General features: G+C 40.1%; 1 long non-coding RNA gene across 1 annotated transcript in view; it reads right to left on the bottom strand.

Moving 5' to 3' along the window:
• LOC123647222 overlaps window positions 1-16286 on the bottom strand; it is a 90773-nt gene extending 74487 nt beyond the window's left edge. Inside the window, exons 1-2 of the long non-coding RNA XR_006738169.1 lie at window positions 16055-16286; window positions 11920-12065 (exon numbers count right to left, since the gene is read on the bottom strand). This is a non-coding gene — a long non-coding RNA (uncharacterized LOC123647222). The remainder of the gene's footprint in view (window positions 1-11919; window positions 12066-16054) is intronic.
• Between the last annotated feature and the right edge of the window lie 10656 nt (window positions 16287-26942).

The raw sequence follows: 26942 nt of genomic DNA, 5'->3' as shown, positions 1-26942 counted from the left end.
ATATATCACAAGAAACATCTGAGTCTTTACTGCAAACATTCAGGAAAAGAAAGACAAAGGACAACCAATTTTGTGATAAGCACCATAGGAGAGCAGGGAAGGCCTACAACAAACAAGAATATAAAGTCAGAATTTGGGGGCACTGTAACTTGGGGGTAGGGCTTTGAGGGGATGCTGCTTTCAAATTCACCCTGGCAAGGGGCTATAAAAGGATTGATTCATAGAACAGCCAGAGACCCACATTGATCGGGTAATGAGCCTCCATCCTGATACCTTCCTAAGACTCTAAGCTCCTGGCTTTTCCCAGAAAGTTCTGTGTGGGAGCTCCATAAATGGTGCCTTATGTGCAACTGACTCATTTCCCATTGCAGACTAAGGCAGAACCTAAGATGAGAGAATGCCCGGCTGCTTGGAGGGGTAGAAAGAATTCCAGGAACTGACAAGAAGTCAATTGCTTTTGCTTCATTCCCAGCTTGAGTATAGGAGATAAAGCATCTCTCCAAGGCCCGTGAGGTTCAGACTGCTAAGAACTATGAGGACAATAACGCAACGTGTGACTCACACACCCACATTAGATCAACAGCCTTAGCACAATGTTAAAGCCCCAGATCCATGAACAGAAATAGAGCGTGACTCAAAACATTGGAAAATTCAGACACATCCTAACCTCTATTGAGATAACTCATGTAGAAGAATTTTACTTTAAAATGCCTTAATACGTTGCTATTCAGTGCATTTTTTTTTCTGCCTCTTGTAGCAAAGTAATGACGATTTCTAAACAAATGACAGAAGTTAAGTCAACTAGGTCCAAGCCTAAACAAAAAATTGGACCGGGCGCGATGGCTCACGCCTGTAATCCTAGCACTTTGGGAGGCCGAGGCAGGTGGATTGTTTGAGCTCAGGAGTTCAAGATCAGCCTGAGCAAGAGCGAGACCCTGTCTCTACTAAAAATAGAAAGAAATTATATGGACAGCTAAAAATATATATAGAAAAATTAGCCGGGCATGATGGCGCATGCTTGTAGTCCCAGCTACTCAGGAGGCTGAGGCAGGAGGATCTCTTGAGCCCAGGAGTTTGAGGTTGCTGTGAGCTAGGTGACACCACGGCACTCTAGCCCGGGCAACAGAGTGAGACTCTGTCTCAAAAAAAAAAAAAAATTGTATCTTAATTCAGTGCTGGAAGTGTATAATCAGCATCTCCTATGTTTAACTCAATGAGAGGCAAAAGTAAGAATGCCTGTCAATATACACTGGAATAAAATCATTGCAAAGTGCTTGAGAGGGAATAGAGTTAATTAATTAATAACAAGTTTTATTTAAATGTCATAACCCATAAAACATTTACCCAGCTGTAACATGGCTGTTCTATCAGGGACATGCTGGAGGAAACTTGCATGTGCACTGAGGACAACGTTGCATTTCAAGGGCCCTGGACAGAAAGTGACTTGCCACACACTTAATCAACTGATCGAACAAGGTCCTTTGAATCATAACGTAAATGATTCAATTTATTCATGTTGAATTCATATATTCAATATATGATTAAAATGGCAAACATTTTTATAATAATAAATAGTAAATATTTTATATTATTACTATAAGCCAGGCACTGTTTTAAGAACTTTACATATACTAACTCATGTACTCAACACAACAGTATAAAGTAGGTGCTACTATTATTCCCATTTTACAGATGAGGAGCCAAGGCATGGAGAGAGATAATATAACTCACTCAAGGTCACCAATAACAAACAGCAAAGCTGGGATATGGACTCAGGCAGTCTGGCTACCCAGACTTCTGTGCCATATGCTGCTTTCACTAAACGTGGGCTCACAGCTGAACCTCAACACTTCACAGTAGGCCCCAGAAACAAGGACAGGCTTCCTGCATTCTGATTACCAACTAAATACCTACGAATCAGTTAAGTACCCTGCGGTCTGGGGACTCAAGAAATTCAACTCACAAATTCAAAGTAACTGCAAGAAGGGTAATAGCTGAATTAAAGGATTTGCATTCCAAAGTATTTTAGAATATACTGGTTTGGTTCATTCCCAATGTATATAGTGCCATCAACCACAGGCCATTTAAGTGTGCCAAGTATAGGTTCCAGGGGTCTGCCTAAATAAATAGATAAATATTTTTTGCATACAAGATTTGATAAATGAGAATTTAAAAAATAATTTAACATTTTCCCTACATTCCTACTTGGACTGTTTGTTGTGGGAGGATCGCTTGGGGCCAGGAGTTAAGACCAGCATGACCTTGTCTCTACAAAAAGATAGGAAAATTAGCTGGGCATGGTGACACATGCCTGTAGTCTCAGCTACTCAGGAGGCTGAGGCAGAAGGATCGCTTGACCTCAGGAGTTTGAGGTTGCAGTGAGCTATGATGAAGCCACTGCACTCTAGCCCTGGCAACAGAGGGAGACACTGTCTCAAAGATCAAAAAACAAAAACACTAGCCTGGCCAAGTAAACTAGTGCACACTCTGAATTGATGGAGGCTACATTAATGAGATTATACTGCAACAGTCATGGTGGGTCTGAATCTCTAACTTGACCCATGAAATAATTGGAGCACAGCAAAATATACCTTACCCTACATTTAAGCACCTCCTTTGACACAGCCAGTTGACAACCCTAAATCCATCTGTGCTTGAATCAGGCAGCTGAGTAGGGTACATTTTTCCCCAACTCTCAAAAATTCCCTCTTTATTTATATCCCCAGCCTTTAATCTGCATATAACATAAACACTCACTTGTTCATGCACTTGTTTAATTAACTTTTGTTTAATCATTCTTTTTTTCCTAGGACTCCAAAAAATAGGTGTATCCAACACTGCTGGCAGCCCTCACTTCTTCGTTTTTGACAAAGGCCAGAATCTGTTCAGGTATCCACCCTTCCCACATGTGACTCACGGTTAATCCTAGCTGGGCCAAGCTTGCGACTGGTTTAGGCATGGGCAAGTAAGCAAAAGTCAGCTGGAGGGTTTCTGGGACAGATTTCTGCACTCTTGAAAAGACATAGGAGGAAGAGAGAGGCTCTCTCTGCTTGGGCTGGGCGTCGCTCTGTCTGGATGTGATGCCGGGAACTACAGGAGCCATTTATGATTATGAAGGCAGCTGCCCTGAGCAAGACAGAGCAAGAATGGTGGGGGGAGGGGAGGTAGGAGGGGATGGGTAAAATCACACACTATTGGGGTATGGGCAGGGTACGAAAGCAATTTATGTAACCAAATCATTTGTACCCCCATAATATTCTGAAATAAAAAAATAATAAAAAATAAATCATTTTTAATGTTTAAAAAAAAAGAGCAAGAAGATGGGAAGGACCTAGGCCAGAGAATGTTTGTGAGCCATCCAATTAACCACCCAGAACCTCTATACTTCCAAACTTTTCTGGTTGTATGAAATAATAGACGTCCTCGTTGGTTTGCCTAGTTCAGTCAGGGCTTTCTGGTGCTCAGAGCTAAAAAGGTCCTGTAGGGAGACAGCAGGAAATGTGACTGTATAATTCACTCTAATTAATTTGTTCAACATATATTAGTTAAGTATCCACTATCACCAGGCACTGTTCTAGAACATGGGGATAGAGCAATAAATATAATGGACAAATCCCTGCCTTTATGGAACATGTGTTCTGGTGGGCAATTCACTTTGTACAATGCCTGGTACAGTAGTCTCCTCTTATCCGCAGGGGACATGTTCCAAGACTCCCAGTGGATGCCTGAAGCAGTGGGTAGTACTGAACCCTTCAGATACTATGTTTCTCCCTGCACAAACACACCTATGACAAAGTTTAATTTATAAATTAGGTAAGAGATTAACAACAATAATTAATGACAAAATAGAACAATTATAACAATACGCCAGCATCAACTGCTCTTGTACTCTGGGGCCATTGTTTAGTAAAATAAGGGTTGCCTGGACACAAGCACTGCAATACCAGGACAGTCCACCTGATGATACCCGAGATAGCTACACAGGGACTAACCAGCAGGTAGTGTATACAGTGAGGATATGCTGGACAAAGACCTCTGTCCTGGGCAGGATGGAATGGGACAGCATGAGGTTTCATTACACTATTCAGAACAGTGTGTGATTTAAAACTTACAAATTGTTTATTTCTGGAATTTTCCATTTAATATTTTTAGACCAAGGGTAATCAAAACCATAGAAAAGCACTGTCCACCTAGCACAGCGCAAAGTGGGAGAAAGAAGACATCCAGTGCCAGAGGGATGGGAAGAAAGTTGCATTTACAACTTTTCAAAGGCTCTCTCATTCAGTCACCATAGTCACGTGGTGAGGTTGGTGTTATGGTCCCCATTTTACAGATGAAGACACTGCGGCTCAGCGATCAGAAGCAGCGGATCCAGGCTAAGAATTCAGGTCTTCAGACACCAACTCTGGCCCTCTCTCTACCCTCCTGCTCCATCCATCTGCAAGGTAGGGTGTGGGTCAGTAGTAGTGGCAGAACGAGAGACCCACCGGGTCCTGTGTGCTGGGAGGTGGACATGTCATGGATACATGTCTCCTCCCTGGTCTCAGGCCATTGTGTGCCCCGTGAGGACTGTAAACAGGACAAGGCAGTAAAATTCAGGACGACCTCAAACAGATGGACATCTGGCCGCTGTGAGATAAACACTTAGAGCTTCTGATGAGCTGGTGACCATGCAGGAAGGAGCAGAGCTGGGTGCTCTCAAGGGTTTGTGATTTCCTGGCCTGTCACCTCTAATCCAGGCTGCCCTGCAAGGGACGTGGCCCCAACCTCCATAGAAGGCAAACACTAACCACTCCTGGATGACAAAGAGGCTGATAAAAAAGAGGGGATGCCTCTTCCCTTGAGAACTACATGTCTTGCGCTAATAACAAGGAAAGGAATCCTTCCAAAAACATCTGCTTGTGTGCTGTTTAGTGACACAGTGATAGTGGCTTCCAATTTATTGAGCACTTGATACACACCAGGAAATATGAAAAGTTTTTTCTCTGTAGGATCATATTATGAAGTTAATTCTATTGATTTTCCTGTTTTTACAGATGAGGAAACCAAGACTCAGGGAGTCTTACTAATTTGGCAAGGATCTCAGAATAAATAAGAACAGCTGGGATTTCAACCAAGTTTATCTCTCAGCTGCTGTTCTGCACTCTTCCCTGTGAAGGTTTTTTGAGTTGCAAGGCCCACGTGCTTGCATTCTAGGGCAGTACTTCTCAGTAGATTCAAGGTGAAGGATGAGTTTGCTTGTTTGTTTTGTCCCATTTCTGTAGATTTATACAGAATCCTAAAATGCCTACAGAGTCCCATCACATAAAATTCATAACCTGACCTGGTCTATGTACTACAAGATGGTCCTCTGACCACTTCTTGGATGATACAGCAATGTCCAATTGCTATGAAGGTTTCCAAACATTTCCTCTCAGTTTCTGTATTGCCTCCTTGTGGACCAGTAGCAAATAGTTTACAGACAGGTACTGTTTGCCCAGCACTTATATATGACACTTAACCTGAAAAGGCAAGAGGACCACTTTATAATGATGAGTGTTTATATGCACAGGCGTACTGCAGAGAAAGGAAGCCCAACATTCTAAAATCCAAATGAAAAAGGGGAGAAAAAGGAAGCAAAGACTTTTATAAAAGGTGGTTCACAGACCTAAAAGTATCTTTCATGTTATAAACCAGTAAGATGCAATTGTCCAACAGTAGAAGAACAGAAAAATATTTCTGGTAAGGGCATTCATTGGCATAGTATACAGCCAATGGAGGGTATATTGTCAACTCAGGCTGCCATAACAAATACCACAGACTGGGCGACTTCTAAACAACAGACATTTATTTTCTCACAGTTCTGGAAGCTAGAAGCCCCAGATCAAGGGCCAGCAAGGGAAGTTTCTGGTAAGGGCACTCTTTCTAGCTTGTAGATGCCTTTGTGTCCTCACACAGCAATGAGTGAGTTCTCTCGTATCGCCTCTTACAAGGACTCTAACCCTATGGAATGAGGGCCCCATTCTGATGACCTCATTTAACCTTCATTAATTCCATAAAGGCACTGTATCCAAACACAGTCAAATTAGGGGTTAGGGCTTCAACATATAAATTCTGGAGGGACACAATTCCGTCCATAGCAGAGGCACAGTATCAAAAAAATTTTAATGAGAAAATACCTATGCTATAACGTTAAATAGAAAATAAGATTAGCATATAAAATTATACATCCAGTATGATCCCACCTCTAACACATCAAAACCTATCAAGAAAGGACTTTATCAACCATCTTGTCCTTAATTGTAAATTGGTAGATTATTTTAGCTAGCAGCTTCCATTAATCTTTTTCTTAGTGTACTTAATAATATCTCCTTTACTTATTTTAAGAAAGCTGTTATAAATACATCCTTACTAAGGTGTAAATGACTGATAACTCCTATTAGCTCCCAGGGAACAGTTGCCTTTTAATAGGAGACATTAGCTGACAGGAATTAATTGCTAGATTTTAGCTATCAGCAATGCAATAGGAATAGTACTTTGAAATCAGGTATCACAGGAGGCTTTTTTGAATTCCTGATATTGTGTGGTATAAATCTCTCAAGCCTGGTCCCAGCTCTTCTCTTACAATGAAAACACTAGAGTCTTGGCCTGTACCAAGAATTCGTGAGACCAAGAATATAGATGGCTGCCTCGTTCATCCACTTAGTAGGTTAATAGGTGGAAGCTTTAAATTATTTAGGATTTAAAACTCACCCACTTTCCAAAAAAATTTGAAAACACTCAAGAAAATTAAAGCAATGCAATTAAAAACAGAATAGAAACAGTTTACAGTGGCCAAACGATAGAAATAAAGATATTACCATAACAGAGCAACACATTTGGTTTAAGTTTCCCTCTCAGGACACAGCCTGACTTTTCACTTAATAAAAATTTGCTGATCAATTCTATCTCCCATAACACTTCCCACAGTAGGTGTTCAAAATGAATAAATTTAATCAAAACGCACCAACTGCAAGGTTTAGCTATCTCCTCCTAAGGAGGAGATCAATACCCAAATAATGAAGTATTTTGTAAATTCCAAAGCAACCGCCTGTTCTGATTGTTTTATTTTTCCTCCAAAGCCATTTAAAGCATCTGAGGCCTGCTGTACATTATGCGTTATCGCTTTATAATGTATTTAGAACTCAACAGACTCCCCTTCCCCTCACCTCACTATCAGATGATCCACATAGGTCAAATTTGGTGTCAAGCGAATTAAAGTGTTCTTTTATTATCCAAAGTAATTGTTTGTGTATTAAAAGGCCATTATGCTGAATTGGTTATGTTGGTGATTATGCCATTAAGCATGGGGGCTACCTATTGGTTTAGCTGAATGCCCGTGTTTGTGAAAGTCTTCTTTAAACTCTCTTATATGTGGCAAATCATTCTTAACTGGGTGCTCCAAATGGTCTGTGTACCTCAGATGTATTTTTCTAAGTCATTAGCACGTTGAAGCCCTTCCTCCAATTCCCCAATGGTCCATTAATTAACAGTGTAAGAAGAAGGAATTAGGCCTCCCATTGTGATGCGGCTGGGACTAAACCTTTGGGCAGTGCCGGTGCTCAGGACCAGCCATTGGTTGAGCTCCCTTATTCACATCAAATATGCTACCACAGGGGGCGGAGGGGGCTCACTGGAACAGTGCTTTTATTAAGAGGTGGTTTTCTTTTTAATCTACTGGTTAAGAATATTTTTTTGAAAGCTTCAAGGAATCTCAACATCATAAGGAATCTTGAGACAAACTCATTAGCTGGGCCTTCCAGTAGCTTCCACATCTGAAGACCCACTAAGTGTGAAGGCCCACATTTGGCAATTCAACACTTAGACATCACTGCAAGGTTTCCTATTTTACAGATGGGGAAAGAAGCTTAGAGAGAAGAATTTAGCAAAAACCCATGGCAACTTGGAAGCTATGTCAATGATCCACTTGGGTTTGTCTCTAAAACACAGGCTTCTATCACACACAAACCACAGCCATCCAGCTCCAAGCTTACATTTTATGCCAAGAGGTAGCTTGTCTAAGAACATACCTAAGAACCACATAGTTAATCATTAACCAACAAAACCCTGTAAAATTCCCAGAAATAAACTTTCCAAGAAACATGAAAAATCTATTTGTGAAACACACACAGAAAAGGACATTCAAACAAAGGCTTGAACAACTGGCAAACCATGTCTCATTCTCACATAAAAAGACTGACAATTATGAAGAAGCCAATTCTCCCCAAATTAATCTATAAATTTATATAAATTATAAAATTAGAATGAAAATCCCAGCATGATTTTTTGTGAAACTTTGAAAATAATTGTGAAGTTCATCTAGAGTAATAGACATTCAAGAATAGCCAGGAAAATTCTAAAAATGAATAGTAATGAGATATTAAAATGTGTGGTGCTGGCACAAAAACAAACAGATTGATCAAATGACCGTGATTGGACCCAGAAAGCATGTGTGGACATTTAGTACATAACCAAAGTAGCATTTTATACCAGTGGGACTAAGATAAATTATTCAAAAAATGGTCTTGAAAAAACTAGCTAGCCATTTGGAAAAAATAAATAGAGCTGAATCCCAGTCTCATTCTCTACACTGAGTTAAATTCCAGAGGGATCAACAATTTAAATGTAAAAGTTGGAACTATAAAAGTAATAAGGGGAAAACAGATGAAGTTTTATTATCCTGGAAAAATGGCACTCTTTCTTATCATGCGTTGAAGGCCAGAAATGAAAAAGAAAAAACTTGATAAATTTTGTTTCACAAAAAATGTAAAACCTCTATAGCTAAAAAAAAAAAAATTTACAGGTAAATGACATTCTGAGAACAAATTTGACTTTTAAAAGGTTACTATTACTAATCTTAAAAAGAGAGTACGTAAAATAGTTTCTTCTCTATATTCCAACATTGTTTGATTTTTTTATAGTGAGCATATACCATTTTTCTGCTGAGAAAATGGTATGTCAAACATTTTTCTCACAAGAAAATGGTGAGAAAAATAATGAGGCTATTTTTATTTTTAACAGATGTTTAACCATGCCTACTTCTTCCAGCATATAACTCCCAATATCTGAAAGAATCAAACAATAACTTTAGATCACACAACTGTAACCCCTAAACACAGGGGTTCTCAAAGTTTGATATGCTTGAGAATCATCCCAGGAGGTTTCATTACTGATTTTAGGAGTAAAGGAATTTGCCTTTAAAATTTAACAAGCATCTCAATGTGTCAAGTCTGCTAACCTTACTTTGAAAACTATTGTAGTAACATATCCAATCACAGAATATTTTAACCTGCAAAAAAGGACACTGGGAGACTATCTCTAAATTTACCAGAAGATGTAGAAATACCCAGTGCTTCTCACAGCAGCTACATTGGGCATTGAAGAATTTCTTTCTCTGTTTCATAGCTTTGGTGGCTTTTGGAACACTAATTCTGAGATGTATAACTTTCTTCTCTCCCAAGTTTCTCCAAGAAGGAGCCAGACTCCACAATCACACCAGAGCTCCAGAAATACCACCTAAACAGCTATTATGATGTTAGTCTCAATAACCTTGGTAAATGGCCAGGAAAAATTTTTAGGGTGATGTCTTAGCAGTTGAAGACTAACAACTAGAATTACTTTCATCTGGTTGTCATGGGCCCAGATGGGTACTTTTGGATCTCCTGGTTATACTGATACAGAAATACTTGAGTTTCCTGGCACCTGATGATATGTATGAAATACTCTGCCAGTTGCTCTGCTCCATACTGGTTGAGGGACATGCTCTTCCACAATGACCATTCTTCCAAAACAATCTGTAGTCTGGGATTAATCTGGGAGTGGATCTTTGATGAAAAATTCTGCTGTCTAAGTAAAGATTGCAGGTCCCCAAAATCCTGACAATGGTGTGGGATTGGCACCTTCTCACCTAGGCAATAAGAGGATACTCTCTTCATACTATCAACAACCTGGTACTGCCCTTTGATCTTTTTAAAAAAATCAGAAATTTATTTTCACAGGCCAGGTCTTGCTCCATGTCAATGAAAATATCAAATTTGATTCAAACAGGAGTCTCCTTGGAGGTCTTTGCCATGAATTCCACATACAAGGTGATCTCACAGGAAGCTCTTCTGGAAGTCCCCAGTATCAGCCTGGGACAGATGACTTGACTCTGTGAGGTTTCAGCAGAGCCCCTCAGACCTCTTGTTTCCATTTGTAAAATTCAAGACTCTAAACAGTGACCGACGTGGCCGACAAGACAGCCTTCTTCAATAACTCAACAATTCCAACAAACTCCCTCATCTTAGGGAAGTCACTAGTCACAAGAGAAGTTATTATGGCACACGTTTGGTCCTATGGGCAGTCTGCTTGTTTATTTGCCTCAAAAACAACATGGAACACTCTGACTCTAAAAATTGGGAGAATTATGTAAAGTTCATCTGAAAGTTAGCACAGACTTTAAATAAGTCTCTCATTCTTTTGGTCAAGATGGGCTGAATAGTAATTCTCAAAGAGTACTGGTGTCAGCTAGAAGGGAGGTCTCTGATCAATAGGCCACAGGGTTTTTCTCTATCTTTAGACACTGCCTCAGTCAAAATGTTTCCCTTTGCCACAGAGGAGGATATGGATGGCAAGCTTATCAAGTCCAATAAAATTCATTCTGCATATGAATCCCAGGAAACAGGACACTTGACATCCGAGTCTGCAATGTACTTCAGAGAAACCATTTAAGCAATGTCTGTTCAACTTTCAGAGTGGAGATAAGATTCCATTGCATATAAAGGGTAATTACCAAAAGATTTATACTGCCTGCCATTTTGTTTTCTTCATTTTCACTAGTATCCTCTTTGTTTTTCTTTTTTTATTTTTTTTCCAAAAAGTGTATGAAGCCTTTGAGGTCACAGGAGGTGCCCATAGCAGTTAGTTGCAGCAAATTATAAGCAGCCACTTACTACCATCTTAAAGGCATACCCTGAGATATCACACAGTGCTCCTCGGCACAGAGAATGGAAGATAAAGTCCTTGCAGGCAAGTTCAAAACCTGTAGCTCAAAGGCCATAGGATTTTAGAGCTGATTAAAATATTAGAAATCATCTAGACTATATTAGAAATTGTCTAGCCATTTTACAATGGAGGCACTGTAAAGCTATGGGATTTTCATGACTTACAGATCTCCTACTACAGTTCAGATATAGAGTCTGGATGAGAACCCCCACTCCTTCCCTCTGTCTCATCACTTTATGCTCCAGGACACCTGACCCAATGCCTCCATGTAGGTTCCTTCCCTCTGTTCTCCTCCCATCCCCAACATGTAACCCTTACGAACCAATCACACCAACATTCCCAACAAGCTCCACCCTTTTCATTGTGGTTTCCTCTGTCTAGAAGTCCTTCCTTGGTCTGGAAATCATTCCCTGCTCATCTTCGAAGACCCAGCTCAAATATCAAACTTTGGGGAAACTTTTTTACTCCATCAGAGTTAGTTGCTCAATGATCACATTGCCTTCACGTGTGAATTTTCAGACTGGTTGACATCCCACTGTCTCTCCCACTCTGAGCTCCTGGGAGCGAGGATTACATGTTAGCAACACTGAATGCCAAGCTTCCCGTAGAGCCAGGCATATGGCAGACAGTAAATGGCCAATTAAAACAAGCAAAAAAACAATGAAAACAACTCTAGACCAGGTCCCATGCCACAATTCTGTGGAAGCCACACAGATAAAAAGACAAAGCTCCTCCTCTCAAGGGACTTACAATCCAGTGGAGGAGACACTCATAACTTCTCATTAAATATTTGCTGAATCATGAATTAATGTGAGCTAATCCCAATTCTCCCATGTTGATAGGCTATTACCAAAATTCAACTGATCTCAGCTTGATTTGTGGCTCTATCATTTTTCAATCTTGACTAATAGGACTTACTACTTTGTAGTTTGACTTCCTCACTTTGCTGCATTTATCACCGTCCCCAGTGCTGGGTTCTCAGTGTAAAGCTGTGCAGAGAAATTGTTGGGGAAATTCACTATCATACTTCAGAAGTGCCTTCCAGGATAAAACGTCGTACTGGCCTGGAGTGGGAAGATAGGCATATATACAGTTAGTTGGAGTGTAAGATGATCAACTTGGCAATATCTGTATTTTAAATGTACGTCTCTTTGTCCCAGCATTTCCACTGCTAAAAATTTATCCTATGAATATACTTGCACAAATTTTCCAAAGCAAATGTATAAGGATAATCATTACAGTGATGGTTGAAATAGCATAAATTTTAAAATTGTTATACCCATACCCTGGAATTCCGTGCAGTCATTTCAAAGGATGCGACAGATCTACATGTGCTGAGAAGAAGGGAAGTTCAATGTACACTGATGCATCACTTAACGATGCAGATACTTTCTGAGAAATGCGTCATTAGGTGATTTCATTGTTCTGAGAACATTATAGAGCGTATTAACACAAACCTAGATGATATAGCCTACTTCTTGCCTAGGCAATATGGTACAGCCTATTGCTCCAAGGCTACAAACCTATCCAGCATGTTACTATGCTGAATACTGAAGGCAACTATAACACAATGGTAAGTATTCGTGTATCCAAACATAAAAAAGGTAAAGTAAAAATACAGTTTAAAAGACAATAAATGGTACACCTATACAGGGCATTTACCATGAATAGAGCTTGCAGGACTGGAAGTGGCTCTGGGTGAGTCGGTGAGCGAGTGGTGAGTGAATGTCAAGGCCTGGGACATTAATGTACACTACTGCAGACCTTATAAGCACTGTACACTGAGGCCACACTAAATTTATTTTTAAATTTTTTTCTTTCTTCAATAATAAATTAACCTTAGCTTACTACAATTTTTTTACCTTATAAACTTTTTAATTTTTTTAACTTTTTGATTCTTTTATAATAACACCTAGCTCAAAACAAACACGTTGTACAGCTGTACAAAAAATATTTTCTTAATTCCTTATTCTACAAGTTTTTTTCTATTTTCAATTTTGTTTTTACTTTTTTTATTTTTTTACTTTTTAAAATTTTTTCGTTAAAGACTAAGATACAAACACACACCTTAGCCTAGGCTTACACAGGGTCAGGATCACCAGTATCATTGTCTTCCACTCCCACATCTTGTCCCACTGGAAGATCTTTAGGGCAATGATACACATGGAGCTGTCATCTCCTATGATAACAATGCCTTCTTCTGGAACAGCTCCTGAAGGACCCACCTGAGGCTTTTTTACAGTTAACTTTATATTTATATATAAAGTTATGTATCTATAAACATATATGGAATACACTCTAAGTAATGATAAACAATATAGTATAGTAAATACATAAACCAGTAATAGTCATTTATTATCAAGTATGATGTACAGTACATAATTGTATGTGCTATACTTTTATAGACTGGCAGCACAGTAGGTTTGTTTAAACAGCATCACCACACACATGAGTAATGCATTGCATTACAATGTTGAGATGGCTACAACATCACTAGGCAACAGGAATTTTTCATCTCCATGATAACCTTATGGGACCACCATCATATATGTACTTTATCACCGACCAAGACATTGTTATTTGGCACAAAACTTTATATCTACTCTGTTTATACAAATGGGTAATGCCAAACATTACTCTTTAATGTTTTATATTTTAAATTAATAATTTCAATTAATAATACAGAGTCATGTGCCCCATAGAGTTGGCTGTAACAGTGGTGGTATAGAAGAGAGGAAGGAGAGGCAGAATTCATTTTTTATTCGTATATGTCTGCATATATGTGCCTTTCAGGAGTTATTTTGTTGCACACTAAACTTGCTGACATGCCATTTAGAAAAGTGAATACTGTGTATGCACTGTAACAACTATTTCACAAGTATTTTTGGTGTACATTGTCCCTCAGCATGCACAGGCTGCGGAGTAAGGGCATCCTGGAGTGTTTCAATTATTTTACTATTGAACATATTACATTTATGATTTTTTAAAAGTGTCTTCCATCTTCTTACCATCTTTGTCTTGTTTTATCTATTTCAGTCTAGCCAACTAGGATTTCTCAGGACGGAGGTTATTTATTCCATGTAACTCCTGACCTCATATGCATCTCCCAAGCTTATTCTCCCCAAGCCACTTTCTCACTTTAAATATGAACTTTCCTAGGTCTTTAGCCATGATTAACCAGATGAAACCATCAGGACATGGACTCCCAATCCAGGTATTGAATTACAAAAAGGACATTTGGAGGAAAAAAATGCTAACTCGATTGCATCAGTTAAAACATCAACAAACATTAGCGATGCCACAGTGTCACGAAGCAGGAGGTCAAAGACCCATGCACCCTTCACCAGGAGTCACGGTGGGACTTAACTGGCGCAGTTCTGGTTCTGCCCTTAGGACCAGGAACACTCCACTCTCAATGAAAGTGCATAAGACACCACCATTATCCCCGGATCATTGCCACGATAGACCCAAACAACTCCAGTCTATCGTGTCAATGTGTATTCTGGGAGTCTTTAACACATGGATCATTGGCGAGCTGTGCCATAAAAGCCCTGTAGGAGCCATGGCCGTGTATGGAATCAATGCACACTCGGGGACTCCCCCATGCCTGGATCATTTGCCACTCATCGTGGCAATGCATACTCCGGGAGCCCTTACTCCGCAGCCTGTGCATGCTGAGGGACAATGTACACCAAAAATACTTGTGAAATAGTTGTTACAGTGCATACACAGTATTCACTTTTCTAAATGGCATGTCAGCAAGTTTAGTGTGCAACAAAATAACTCCTGAAAGGCACAAAATGCTCCTAGAGGCCCACCTTCACACACTATGGTTGCTCCATGGCATTGTGGAACAGCTGTGGGGAGTGAGTTTTCCTTTACAGTCAACAAAGGGAAAAGGAACAGACAGTCTTGTAATCTAGGCTACTGCTCTACTCAGTGTTGTCAGGGTTTTCAATATAATCGCAAATACTTCCTAATTATTTTTCTGGATGTTTGATGCCTAAGATCCAAGGACTTTCCCTCTATCCCAAAGCATCTGCTGTGTAAGGTGAGAGAGCAGGGTCAGAGGAAAGCTCCTTGGGCCCTAACCCTCTGGACTATTGCTGTCTAATAGGAATACAACACTAGCCATGTGTATAGTTTTAAATGTTCTTTGTAGCCAAATTTTGTAAAAAAGTAAAAATAAATCTAATTGATTATAATACTATATTTTTTCACCCAGTAGACCTAAAATATCATTTCAATATCCCATCACTATGTTCAAATCATTAATGAGACAGTTTACATTCTTTTTTCCCATACACAGTCTTTACAATGACGACTGTATTTTCCACTTGGAGAACATCTTGATTTGGATTAGCCACATTTCAAGTGCTCAGTAGCCTCCTGTGGTCAGCTGCTGCCCCAGTGGGCAGCACAGCTACAGAGGCTTAGGAACATGAACCCCACGAGCTTAAATGGTCACTGTTCCTTCAACTACCTGTCTCAAGGCAGGCCTGCGTGTCTTTCCACCTCATTTCCCTCCCAGTGCTGCAACTGTTGAACAGCCTTTTCTCAGCAGCCTTGAGTGCATGGCTATGTTTTGGTTTTTGCAACCATAAAAACGACCACAAATACGCATTCGGAAAGAGGGAAGAAAACTACTACAGGCCCAAACGGTAATGTTAGCATTAGGTCATCTTTCCTGGAGATGGAGAAGCAGCGGGGAGCAAGGGGCTGCGGGGGAGGGAGGGAGAGGACAGGCGTGGCGCCGCCTGAGTGTGAGGATGGCGGCCTCGCTGCAGCCACTAACCCTTTCCCCAAATGTGTCGCCAGCAGGGCAACGGGCCGTACACCCCATGGTCACTGGCGGTGGGCTCTGGAAGGGTCGTTGGTTTCTGAGGCTGAGTCTAGCCAGAGACACAAAGGAGGAGGGGGAGAGGGGAGGGACACGCAGACAAAGACGCGGGGGAGGAAGGGAAGCGGGCGCGGGCGGGAGGCAGCGAAACGGGCAGGTCGATTTGAATATCAGGCTCTGCCACACTCGGGGCGCCGCTGACAACTTCATTACCTCCGCATATAAAAATGACTGCCGGGGAATGCAAATGGCTCACGGTCTCGGCCGCCCGCCCGGGTCCCGCCGCCGGCTGCGGGCGGAGGCCCCGGGAACGCGCTGCTGTCCCGCATAATCCAGGGCCGCCCCCGCCCCGCGCCCCGGGCTGGGAGACTCGCCCGGCGGGGCCCGGGGTGGGGAAGGGAAGGGTGGCTGCTTAGCTCTGAGGGTCGCTCGTCCGTGGCAAGCAAATGCCTTGCCTCTTGACTCTGGCATGCAATTAATGCTGCGGAAATGCCAGGCAAATGAGAGTACTCGGTGGGTAAGATGCGTAACCTCGAACCCTGACACAAAAGGCTGGACCCCACTGGTCTCCGTCCGGCACGCCCACGGTGATTAAATGGGACGTCTGCATCCCTAGCGCCCCACTTTCGCTCTGAGGGGGGGCGTGGTGCTTCCTGCTCCCCAGGCCTTTGGCACAGGCTGCCACCAGGACTATGCTGTGTCACTGTGCAGAACCCACCTCCCAAATTCCCAGCCTAGCCGAGCTCCCCATATGACGACTGAGGCAGGTCGTGCGCGGAGGAAAAGGGGTCTTCACAGAGCCTCTCTGCCTCCAGCTTAGAGAAAGAGGGCAGGACTCACTCCTTGGCAAGAAGTCACCCCCTGCCTTCTGACAGCTCCCCTTATCACATTTGGGCCCCTTGCAGACTTCTTGAGGGCAGAAGATAGGTCACCTTTTTTTTGATAACAGCAACAACAATAATAATAGTAAACATCCACTCATTTTATGCAAGGCACTATGCCAGCTGCTTTACCTACATTGTTTCTGTCACAACAGCCCTATTGCTCTCCTGGAAACCGAGGCTTGGAAAAGCCTTGTAGGGGATCCAGGGTAACCCATCTAGGCAGGGGTGGGGCACGCCTGAGAGACCAGGCACCTCTGCACTCTCAACCACTCTGCAGTATCTGTTCTGGGGCCCTTCTTGCAGATCATGAGGCTGTCCATACTCCTTGCTCCCCACCCCATCCTCCTTCCTCCCTCTCCCTCTTGGTCCAGGGATAAATCCCAAATAGTCTAAATCTGTTGTAACCAACCCTTTCCCTTGTCCAGGCATTGGTTTAGAAAAGAGCATGTGACCAGGCCTGGACAATGCCACACAAGGGGACATCTGCTGGGGTTTCTGAGAAATGCCTCCTTGCTCTAAAAAAGACCCAGCGGAGCTCGGTGGCGCCTGGTCTGTAGTCCCAGGTGCTTGGGAGGCTGAGGCAGGAGTTGATCCCAGGAGTTGGAGGCTACAGTGAGCTATGATCAGTCCGCTACAATCCAGCCTGGGCAACAGAGCAAGGCCCTGTCTCTAAAACAGATAGATAGATAGATAGACAGATACATACATACATACATATATACATCTATACATACATACATACCTGTGGAAGCCGTTCCCATTTCTTCTGCTGGGTGATATGTGTCTACCACTTGGTATCCACGGAGGGGCCAGGCAACAAAGCTAGCTTTGCAGAGATTTGCAGGGTTTAGGGGTTCAGTAAGCTCAGAGGAGAGTTAAAGTTTAGGAGAGTCATGTTCTAGTCCTATCTCTCCCATCAATGAAATCATGCTGCCTCATGTTTGTTCAGGAACATATTTCAGGGTTAATTCCTATTTGAAACAAGAGAAGATATAAAGAAGTAAGCAAATGAAAACTCCAGAAATTTGGTCCTGTCTCTTCCCTGCTCTATGTTTCTGTGTCTTCATCAAAGAGCGTCTGCTTCTGGGCACTTCAGTGGAACCTCATACTTCCAGCTTCTCTTCCTGGGCGCTCACCTCTAACCTCCTTCAGCCTCAAGGCTCTAAAGCAGCTTTTCCCAACTCCCTTTTCCCTCAAGACAGCATCTCTCTGCCTACACAGGCAAGGCACCCAGGAGCATCAGACCCTTATCCAACCATCCTGCACTCCCACACCCAGGTATCTGAGCTTGACTGCCTTTGAAATGTTTACTGGCCTTCATCAAGTAGTCTCTTTGAAGAATTTGCATCCAGTTTTAAACTTTTGGGAAAACAATGGCTACTTAACCAGTCACTTACTGTTAATAGTATCATTTGGCAGCTGCTTTAAAACAATCTGAATTAGAATGAAATTGTTTATTGTTTCATTAAAACCATGCACACTTTTCACTAAAATATGGAAAAAACCTATATAAAATGCATACTATATGCTTTATTAGTTCATCCAGAGTCAGCAAGTGGCGACTAGCTTAAATATCTGTTTCTCCCTGACAAGGAAAGGAAGCCCAACTCCTTAGCAAGATATTCAAGACCCTCTACAATCTGCATCTAACCCCCCTCCAGCCTTATTTGTCTACCACCATACACCTCCAAATCATACTGCTGCATTTCCCCTCCCATGACACAGACTTCAGTATGTTGGGTGCCCGTATTCTCTAGAATGCCCTTGAACTCCTTGTCCCACTGTTCAAGCATCACTGATCCTTCCAGGTCCAGGTTAAACACCACCTCTTCCAAGAAGATTTTTCCATTCCTCATCTATAATGACACAAAATATTCAGTTACTTAGTATTTGTTCTCAGCAATATTAAGCATATGTTTTATTTATTGACACCCAGTATTCTTAAAATAATACACATTTCCAAACAGTTGGAGGGCTTAAATATTAGCACGCAAATAAGTAAAATGGGTGATAAATATTATCAGCAGAATTGTATAAACCTCAGTCCCAGCTTAAAGATGAGCTGTTCTCTTAGATGTGCTAAAATAAAGCTCATTATACCTTTTGTTTTTGTTAGGATAACTTTGATTTAAGAAATAGAAAATCTGTTCTAGCTTTAAAAACATGGAAAATGTGGTATATATGTAGGAAGTCCCAAGGTAGCAGATGCTAAGGTTGGTTAATTCAGCAGCTCAAAAATGTCTAATGTTGTTAAGTTCTTCTCATCTTTCCACTGTGCCATCCTCAGCTTGTTGACCTTGTGCTTAACTAGTTCTCAAGGTCTCAAAATGGCTGCCATAGTTCCAGGCATCGCTTTAAGCCAAAAGAGACACACCGTTCTTCCCTTAAATTTCTTAAGAGTGGGAAAATTATAACAGACGATGCCTCAGAATTCTTTTTCTCTTATCTCATTGGCCAGACTGGGGTATATGGCTATCTCTGAATTATCACTGGCAAAGGAGAGGAGATTATCATAATTGATAACTAATCAGGATTTACCTTGGAGTTACATTGGGGGTGGGCAGCAAGAGAGCAGGAAATAGGACAGGCAATGCCAAAACAAAAGCTGAATTTTAGCCAATTTCCCAGTCATCTATTCCTGCGTGCAAACCATTCCAAAGCATAGTGGCTTAAAAATATTTTATTTTTTGTCAAGAATCTGTGCTGGGCTCCCAAGGAGTAAGGGAGGACTGCTGTTGAGTAGGCACTAAAAGTCACAGTAATTTATAATGGTTTATTACTTGAAAATCAAAAATAACTATATTTTGATTGTTCTTGTATTGGTTCTTTCTACAAATCAGAGTGTTTGATAAGAAGTGTATCTATTGATTTAGTCAATAGCAAATTGATTGGATGAATTCAACTGATAATTTTCTTAGGGCATGGTAAAATTATATTTGCTCTTTTGCTTTGTTTTTCCCCCCTAAATAGCTAGCCATATTATGGACCCTGGATAAGATTTTTCCTTTAATGACATTAATGCTTGACTGAACTAAGCCTGTTGTTTTTTGGTTTTTGTTTTTTTCTTTTTTTTCTTAGAGATAGGATCTCTGTTGCCCAGGCTGGAGTACAATGGCAAGATCATAGCTCACTGTAACCTCAAACTCCTGTGCTGGGATCAAGGAATCCTTCTGTCTCAGCCTCCCAAGTAGCTAGGACTACAGGTGTACACCACCACGCCAGCTAATTTTTAAAATTTTTTATAGACAGGGTCTCACTATGTTGTCCAGGCTGGTCTCAAACTCCTTGTCTCAAGTGATCTTCCCAGCTCAGACTCCCAAAGTGCTGGAATTACAGGCATGAGCCATTGTGCCTGGCCTGAATTAAGCCATTTTTGCCTTAAGTTCTTCAGTCTGTAGATATTTGAGGACTAAGTCAGGAGGATAACAAATAATCTCTTTGATTTAGCAAATAATTTGATAACTAGATTATTCATCATGAGAATATTACTTTTTTGAAAACCTGTAAATCACAGAAGCATTTGAAAATAAAATTATGAAATAGCCATTCCCTTCTTTCCACTGAGGCAGGTAGAAAAACTGCAACATATATTCTTTGTTTCATAATGTTACTTCCTTATCCTAAATAGACCTTCTAGTTCTCATTTAATTTTTATATATGTAAGGCGAGAAAGTTCTTAAGTGGTGCCTATAGTTAGACTCATGTCATTTACTAAAATAACATCTCGACTTCCTTTTGTGATTATATCTTTCATCTTCTAATAAGTGTATAACTGCCTCTATAACAATACCTAGTCAGATGATGAATGTTCATACAATAATACTCTCCCTTTTTTTTCAAAACGTTCATCTCCTTGCACAAAAATCTGATGTATTCCAACACCATCTCTGAGAATCATAGACCAGCAAAGCCAGAATGACAGCCCCCTAATTTGATAAGGTGGAGAAACTGAGGCTCTGGAGTTTCTGGAAGTTGCCAGACTAGTTAGTGACAGAGTGGGATCTCATTATCTTGTTTTTTTTTTCTGGTTGATTGCCCTTTACACCACACAGTGCTATTAATGATTAACATTAAGGATAGAACTAAGTCTAACCAGGTGATCAAGTCAGATTCTTTATATGGAGTTGGTAGCACCCACTCAGCCAGGTCCCTGCAGGGGCAGAATTCATACTCTACTCTCAGGGACAGAAAAAGCCTAACGTACCCAGAAACCCCACTTGGTACACCCTTCAAGCCCCACTCACAGGTACAGTGAGGACTCCACAGATCCCTGTTTCATTCCGTGTGCCAGCACCCCAGGCAAACTCCTGGGTTCGAGGAATGTACTTGACAAAGTGCTTCCCTCCTTTCCCGTTCAGCTAGTGCAGAAGGAGGAAATGGAGATGCGCAGCTGGTAATGCGTTGCTTGCCGTCTTTGGACCTTCATGGTGAATTTAAAGCCAAATCTTAAGATTGGAATCTGACAGTCCCATCGTAAATGTAGGTTTTTACTTCCCCAATATTAGCTGAATTTTCCCTCTTAAATAATTGTTTGGATTTGGAACCCCTGGGGCCTGTATTTTTTCAATACGGAATTTGCAGCATTCATTCAAACCCACAACTCATTTGTTCAATCACACATTTCTAAACAGGAAAAAGTAAAATTGCTCCAATTCACTACTGTTTTTAAACGATCAAAACACAACTCAGAAAATGAAGCCTAACTGCTACTATTCTTCCCCTTCTTTTCCTCCTCCTTCTTTTTCAACCAACAATTGCTATAATCCACACTAATGAGGTAGACTGTATTAAGAATTTTCTTCACTTAACATTTCTCATTATTAATAAATTTTGCACTGACAACTATAAAGTGAACACTTTGGATTTATGCACCTAACCTAATTACATATGCTGCATGTACGCATTTCATTATTTACTTGACAGATTCATTCCTTGATATAATAAATAATTAAACAAGAATCAAATATTAACAATCAGATACATGTTAATTCTCCTCAAATCTATAGAAACAAACTGTATTTTTTATCTTCAGTTCAACAAGCACTGATTAAAATTTCTTCATTAGGCAAATTTCATAAGCAAAGTTCTTCATCCACTTTTCTTACTTTCACTGGAAATTAAACCTGGAACAAATTATTCCAGGATTACTTCGTGGAAAAAAATGAATGTAACAGTATTTCTAACAAGCCATTGGATTTGTAATCTTTCACAAGCATGGCTGTATCTCATATATGAAACATTAATCTGTGTGTTTGTTAGAAATCTTCAAATATGGTTTTATGATATGCCAGAAGCCAGCACCATGTTGGTTGCTAGTGGTATGTTACCAGAGATGTCTTGTCTTGTGGGATAATAGTTTTAACCAAACAATAATTTTATAACTTGTTTAAAGAATCATTTCTAGGCGTTATGGATAATGATAAAACTCAATTTATTGGGCCTGAAAATTTACCCTGAGGTCAAAGTATAGCTTTTGCTTTTTTCACTATAATGAGCCAGGTTTAAATTTTTTTATTCATGTATATCAACATCTTCATTGATCAAACAATTCTCACATTTTATCAAATTTGCTTTGGTAGAGCATACCATACAATTTCATCATTTAAAAAATATTAAAGATTCATAGATAGCCACATTATTCATAATAGAAGATTAATGCCAGGCTGACAGGTTTTTGTAAAGATCTGACTCTTTTTTTCTAAGTGTATATACCATATCTATGTGAAATGTACCCCTGATGTTGCATATTGATTACTCCCTTCTCTTCTCTTCTAATGCTAAAGAGAGAATATTATGAAATGATTGTCAGGGTTAGTGTGCCTCTGACCTACACATGTACTATTAATAATTTATGAGCTGATTTGAAATACAGCACCAAGAAACCAACTAAGGACCACAGCGGCTGCCTAGGATGACATAGACTCTGGGTTGACAGCATGTGCACCCAGATTTTGAGATTCTGTTTGTTAAAATGCGTAGAAAGGCACAAATGCTCTAAATGCCAGGATTAACTGAATGGAAGGAAGCCATGCTTCTTTGTTAGAAATTTCAAGTAGCTACATTTATGTCTTTTCATCCTATCCTTTCTGTGACATGAAATTTCCTTTTTAAATTATTTAATCAGGTTGTCAAGTGAACTCATATTGTCCATAAACATTAGAGAATCTAAATTCAAATAATATGAAGATACAGAGAGCGAACGATCAAGTCTTTCTTCTTATTTCCAACATGCCTTCAGACCCAAAGGTTGGTATGTGTCCTTCCAGACTGTTCTCTATGCTCATGCAAAGATAGAGGTAGAAAGAGAGAGTTTCCCTTACCCTCAGATATGGTATCACACTCTCTCTGCAAACTGTGCTGCAACTTGTTTTTTTCACTCAACAACATTATCAAAGACTTTCTCCCATTTCAGCACATACATTTGTAGCTTATTTTTTAAACAATGTAGTGTTCTATTTTAGAGATGCACCATGGCTCATTTATCCATTCCCTTATCAATAGATTGCCAAGCTATCTCAGATTTTTCATAAATTAAAAAAACAATGCCACATACACTAAACATACATGCTTATGCACTTGCTCAACTATGTCACTCTGTTAGAGTCCTAAAAGTGGAATTGCTAGATCAGTAACCGATTAGATTAAATCTACTTGATCCATTAATTAGGCGAGGATATGTAAGTATTCCTATTTAGGATTTAAATAATGTAACATTTCTTTAATAGATATGCTCATAATATTTAAGTATATTTGTTAAAAAGTATACTTTTAAAACTTTAATAATATGGAGTAATTTAGAAAAAGATTAAAGTTAAATTATTTTCATATGAGCAGCTTTATGCAAAAGCAACTACAGTCTAAGTTTTTTAATGCTTTAGCAATATGTCACCAAGCCATATGTATATGTATGTATTATGTATTATTTTTAAATCAATGTCCAAAGCAACCACTCTTCATTTTAGCAATACTGCATGCAACTAACATTTGAAAAGTGCATTTATAGAGATTGACAACTGTTAAACTACTGAACGCTTTTCAGAATATATTCAAAAAAATCTATGTGTGAAAACATTACATCTAGGAAATCTAATTATAAACAATGCTGTTATGTTTATTTGAAACCATCACAAGCAAGTATATTTATCAAATTCTCTGCTTTTAACCTAAATTGTTTGAAGCCTTCTGCAAACAGTATAATGGCTACCTAGTGCATCTGTCAAGTTCTATTACATGAACGAGAATATGCTTTCAGAAAAGATGCCTTGCATCTGATGACAGGCACTTCCTATCTGCTAGGATTCATAAAAATTGGAACATTGATCATTTCTCGTAGAGATTTTCTTTAGCAAGAAGATAAAGGGAAACCTTGTTATGCCAAATGACTTACTAGTCAAAAGTAGCCAGGACATTGAAACCTGGAAACTAGTTAATGGTTTGTAACAAGTCAGAAATAAAGATGTTCAACTAAGAAAATGACATTAAGCAGCACTGGCTACAAGAGAAAAGAGCAGCCTGTCAGAATCATGCAAGGGCTGTGGTGACAGGTAGACAATAAAATGGGATGACACGGGTTCCTCTCAGTGGGGGTGTTTTGAACAGCTTTCTCTTGGGAGTTTCCATGCACTTCCATTGTAGGAAACCTTCCCACTAAAAATGGCAGCAGGCCCCTTGGAGGTCTTATTAAAATTCTCCTCCTGCGTTATAAAGTGTGTTGTCTAAGGCAGGTGACAGCACGCGAACAGTTAATTCTCCATTGTTTAAAGGAAAGGAGGGACAACAGTCACACCAGTAAGGTAGCTCGGCAGCTGACATAGCCCAGTCATATTGCACAGTGGGCATCGTGACACAGGAAATGAGTCAGAGGGGAAAATCAGTCCACAATCCCACCTAGAATGGCAGACAGCAGGAATCCAAACAGAAGCAATATGGTACATATGAATATTTCATATTCAGATTGGTATCCATTATATCTGCAAGTGAATTTCATATACGAGCTTAAATCTCCATAGTGTATAGTTCAAAGGCATCATTAGGATGAACATTGTTTTCATTTTTAAAAGAAATTTTCTTCCATTCACTTTCTGCCACAGAACTGCAGCTATAACAGTGTACCTCTACCTACCTCATTATGGGTCATAAAGGATATGCTATGAAAAAATTGAAAGAAAGCAAAGGACCCACTGATTGCTCAATGAGTTCCTTAATACCAGTAATTTCAAGGGCTGGATCTGATCTACTTTATCCAGAATAGTGCTACCGCTGTTTTTTACTTAACCCTGTTTCAATGTAAATCTATGTCTTTTCATATATGTCTATTTAAAGACTTATAATACCACTAAATTAATTTCCAATAGAGTAATAGCTGTTAGTACAGTCTTCTAAAGCATTTCTCTCTTTTTTTATTCTATTCCCAATGTATTTTAAGCTGTATGACAAAATAAACATTTCATAACCTTTTTCAGATAAAATTTTTTTCTACTAATGTCATTTCAGCCAGTGGGAGGTCTATATTTTCTACACTGCAGTTCTACATTTAAAATTATTTCTGCTATAGATTAGTTGTCCCTTTGTGAGCTATGAAAGACAAAATCTTAGCCTCTTTAAGCCTGTCTTGTTTGACAGCATGCAATATTTACATGAAATAAAAAGCAAATATTTGTTCTCTTCATACAAGCTGTCAGCACAAACTTGGGTTGTTTAGAAACTTGTTCCTACAAACAGAATTGGTGTTTACTACATGACATATGATAAAAGGTCAACATTAGGTAAAATCAAAATTATTTTTAAAGGGCCAGGAATAGTGGCTCACACCTATAATCCTACCACTCTGGGAGGCCGAGGCGGGAGGATTGCTTGAGCTCAGGAGTTCGAGACCAGCCTGAACAAGAGCAAGACCCCTTCTCTACTAAAAATAGAAAAATTAGCTGGGCGTCCTGGCACATGCCTGTAGTCCCAGCTACGTGGGAGGATCGCTTGAACCCAGGAGTTTGAGGTTGCAGTGAGCTGTGATGATGCCAATACACTCTGCCCAGGATGACAGAGCGAGACTCTGTCTCAAAAAAAAAAACAAAAAATTATTTAAAAATGGAAAAAGAGTTGACATGCACTTTTGAATCAAAGTGATCATGTTATGCCATAAATGACATAGGACATTGATAATTAAAACTTCTTTGTTTAAGAAAGCATGGGCTTAATTTTAGTTGCTTGCTTACCAGTGTATTAACTTTAGGTCCACCACAGGGATAAGTAAAAGAAAATATTGTTTGTTTCCCTAAAATGTTTCCAATTAAAGTTGCTTTTCAGCTCTGCTCCAGGGAATTTCCTAGTAGCTAATAGGAACATACTCTGAAGTCAAGCAAGCTGAGCATTCCTGATACCACTGCCACCTAATCAGGGCCACTTGAGCCACCACCTCCAGTTGCCCAACAAAGTCACGCTTCTGCTTAAGAAACTGATGCTTCCTGAATTTGCAGGAGCAGTGATTTACCACAAGATGTTTTGGGGGGCAAATTCACTTTCCTCCCACTTCTAGGATTTGCACTGTCACGGCTGCCTGGGGCAATGCCTCAAGCCTGAGGGCAAATTGCACCCGGCCCCTAGATCCACTCTGTTCTGATGTCACAGGGATGGAACTTGTTCTGTTGCCTGTGGACAGTGTCCCATCTGGTGAACACACATTTTAATACGTAAACTCTATTTCCAGGAATAATACCTATTGGGGTATTAACAAGAAAATAGAATCTCTACAAGATTCCCTGAAAAGAAACCCTGTCGGTGCCACTCATTTTTACCTTCAAAGACAAGGCCCTGTAATTACTTTCTTCTCCTCATTTCCTTGTCTGGATAAAGCAACAAGATCAAAAGAACCTATCCATTTTCCCCAGATACCTTCCAAAATGTACATTGCTTTGCAGGCTGGGATCAGAAATTTCATTATCTGTATTTGTGTTAGTAATTCACTGCACAAAGAGAACAGGAGCAGAGGAGGAGAGCAAGAACTGGAAGCAAACATCAGACAGACAATTGTATATATGCAAATGCTTGCAAATTTCTGCCAGCATCTCCCTATCTATAACGAAGCAACATGGAAGTCTATTCATCCCTCCAGCTTCTTTGCTGCCAAATGTGGTTGTGATTTTGGAGGAAAATATTCAGAAGATGTTGAATTTTCAGCCACTGGGACTAAATCTAAGTCAAAACCTATGACATAAAAGACT

The sequence above is a fragment of the Lemur catta genome, chromosome 11 (assembly GCF_020740605.2).
Source record: "Lemur catta isolate mLemCat1 chromosome 11, mLemCat1.pri, whole genome shotgun sequence".
Taxonomy (NCBI): Eukaryota; Metazoa; Chordata; class Mammalia; order Primates; family Lemuridae; genus Lemur; species Lemur catta.
The sequence above is the reverse complement of the archived record's forward strand: the minus strand, read 5'-3'. Positions and strand labels throughout refer to the sequence as shown.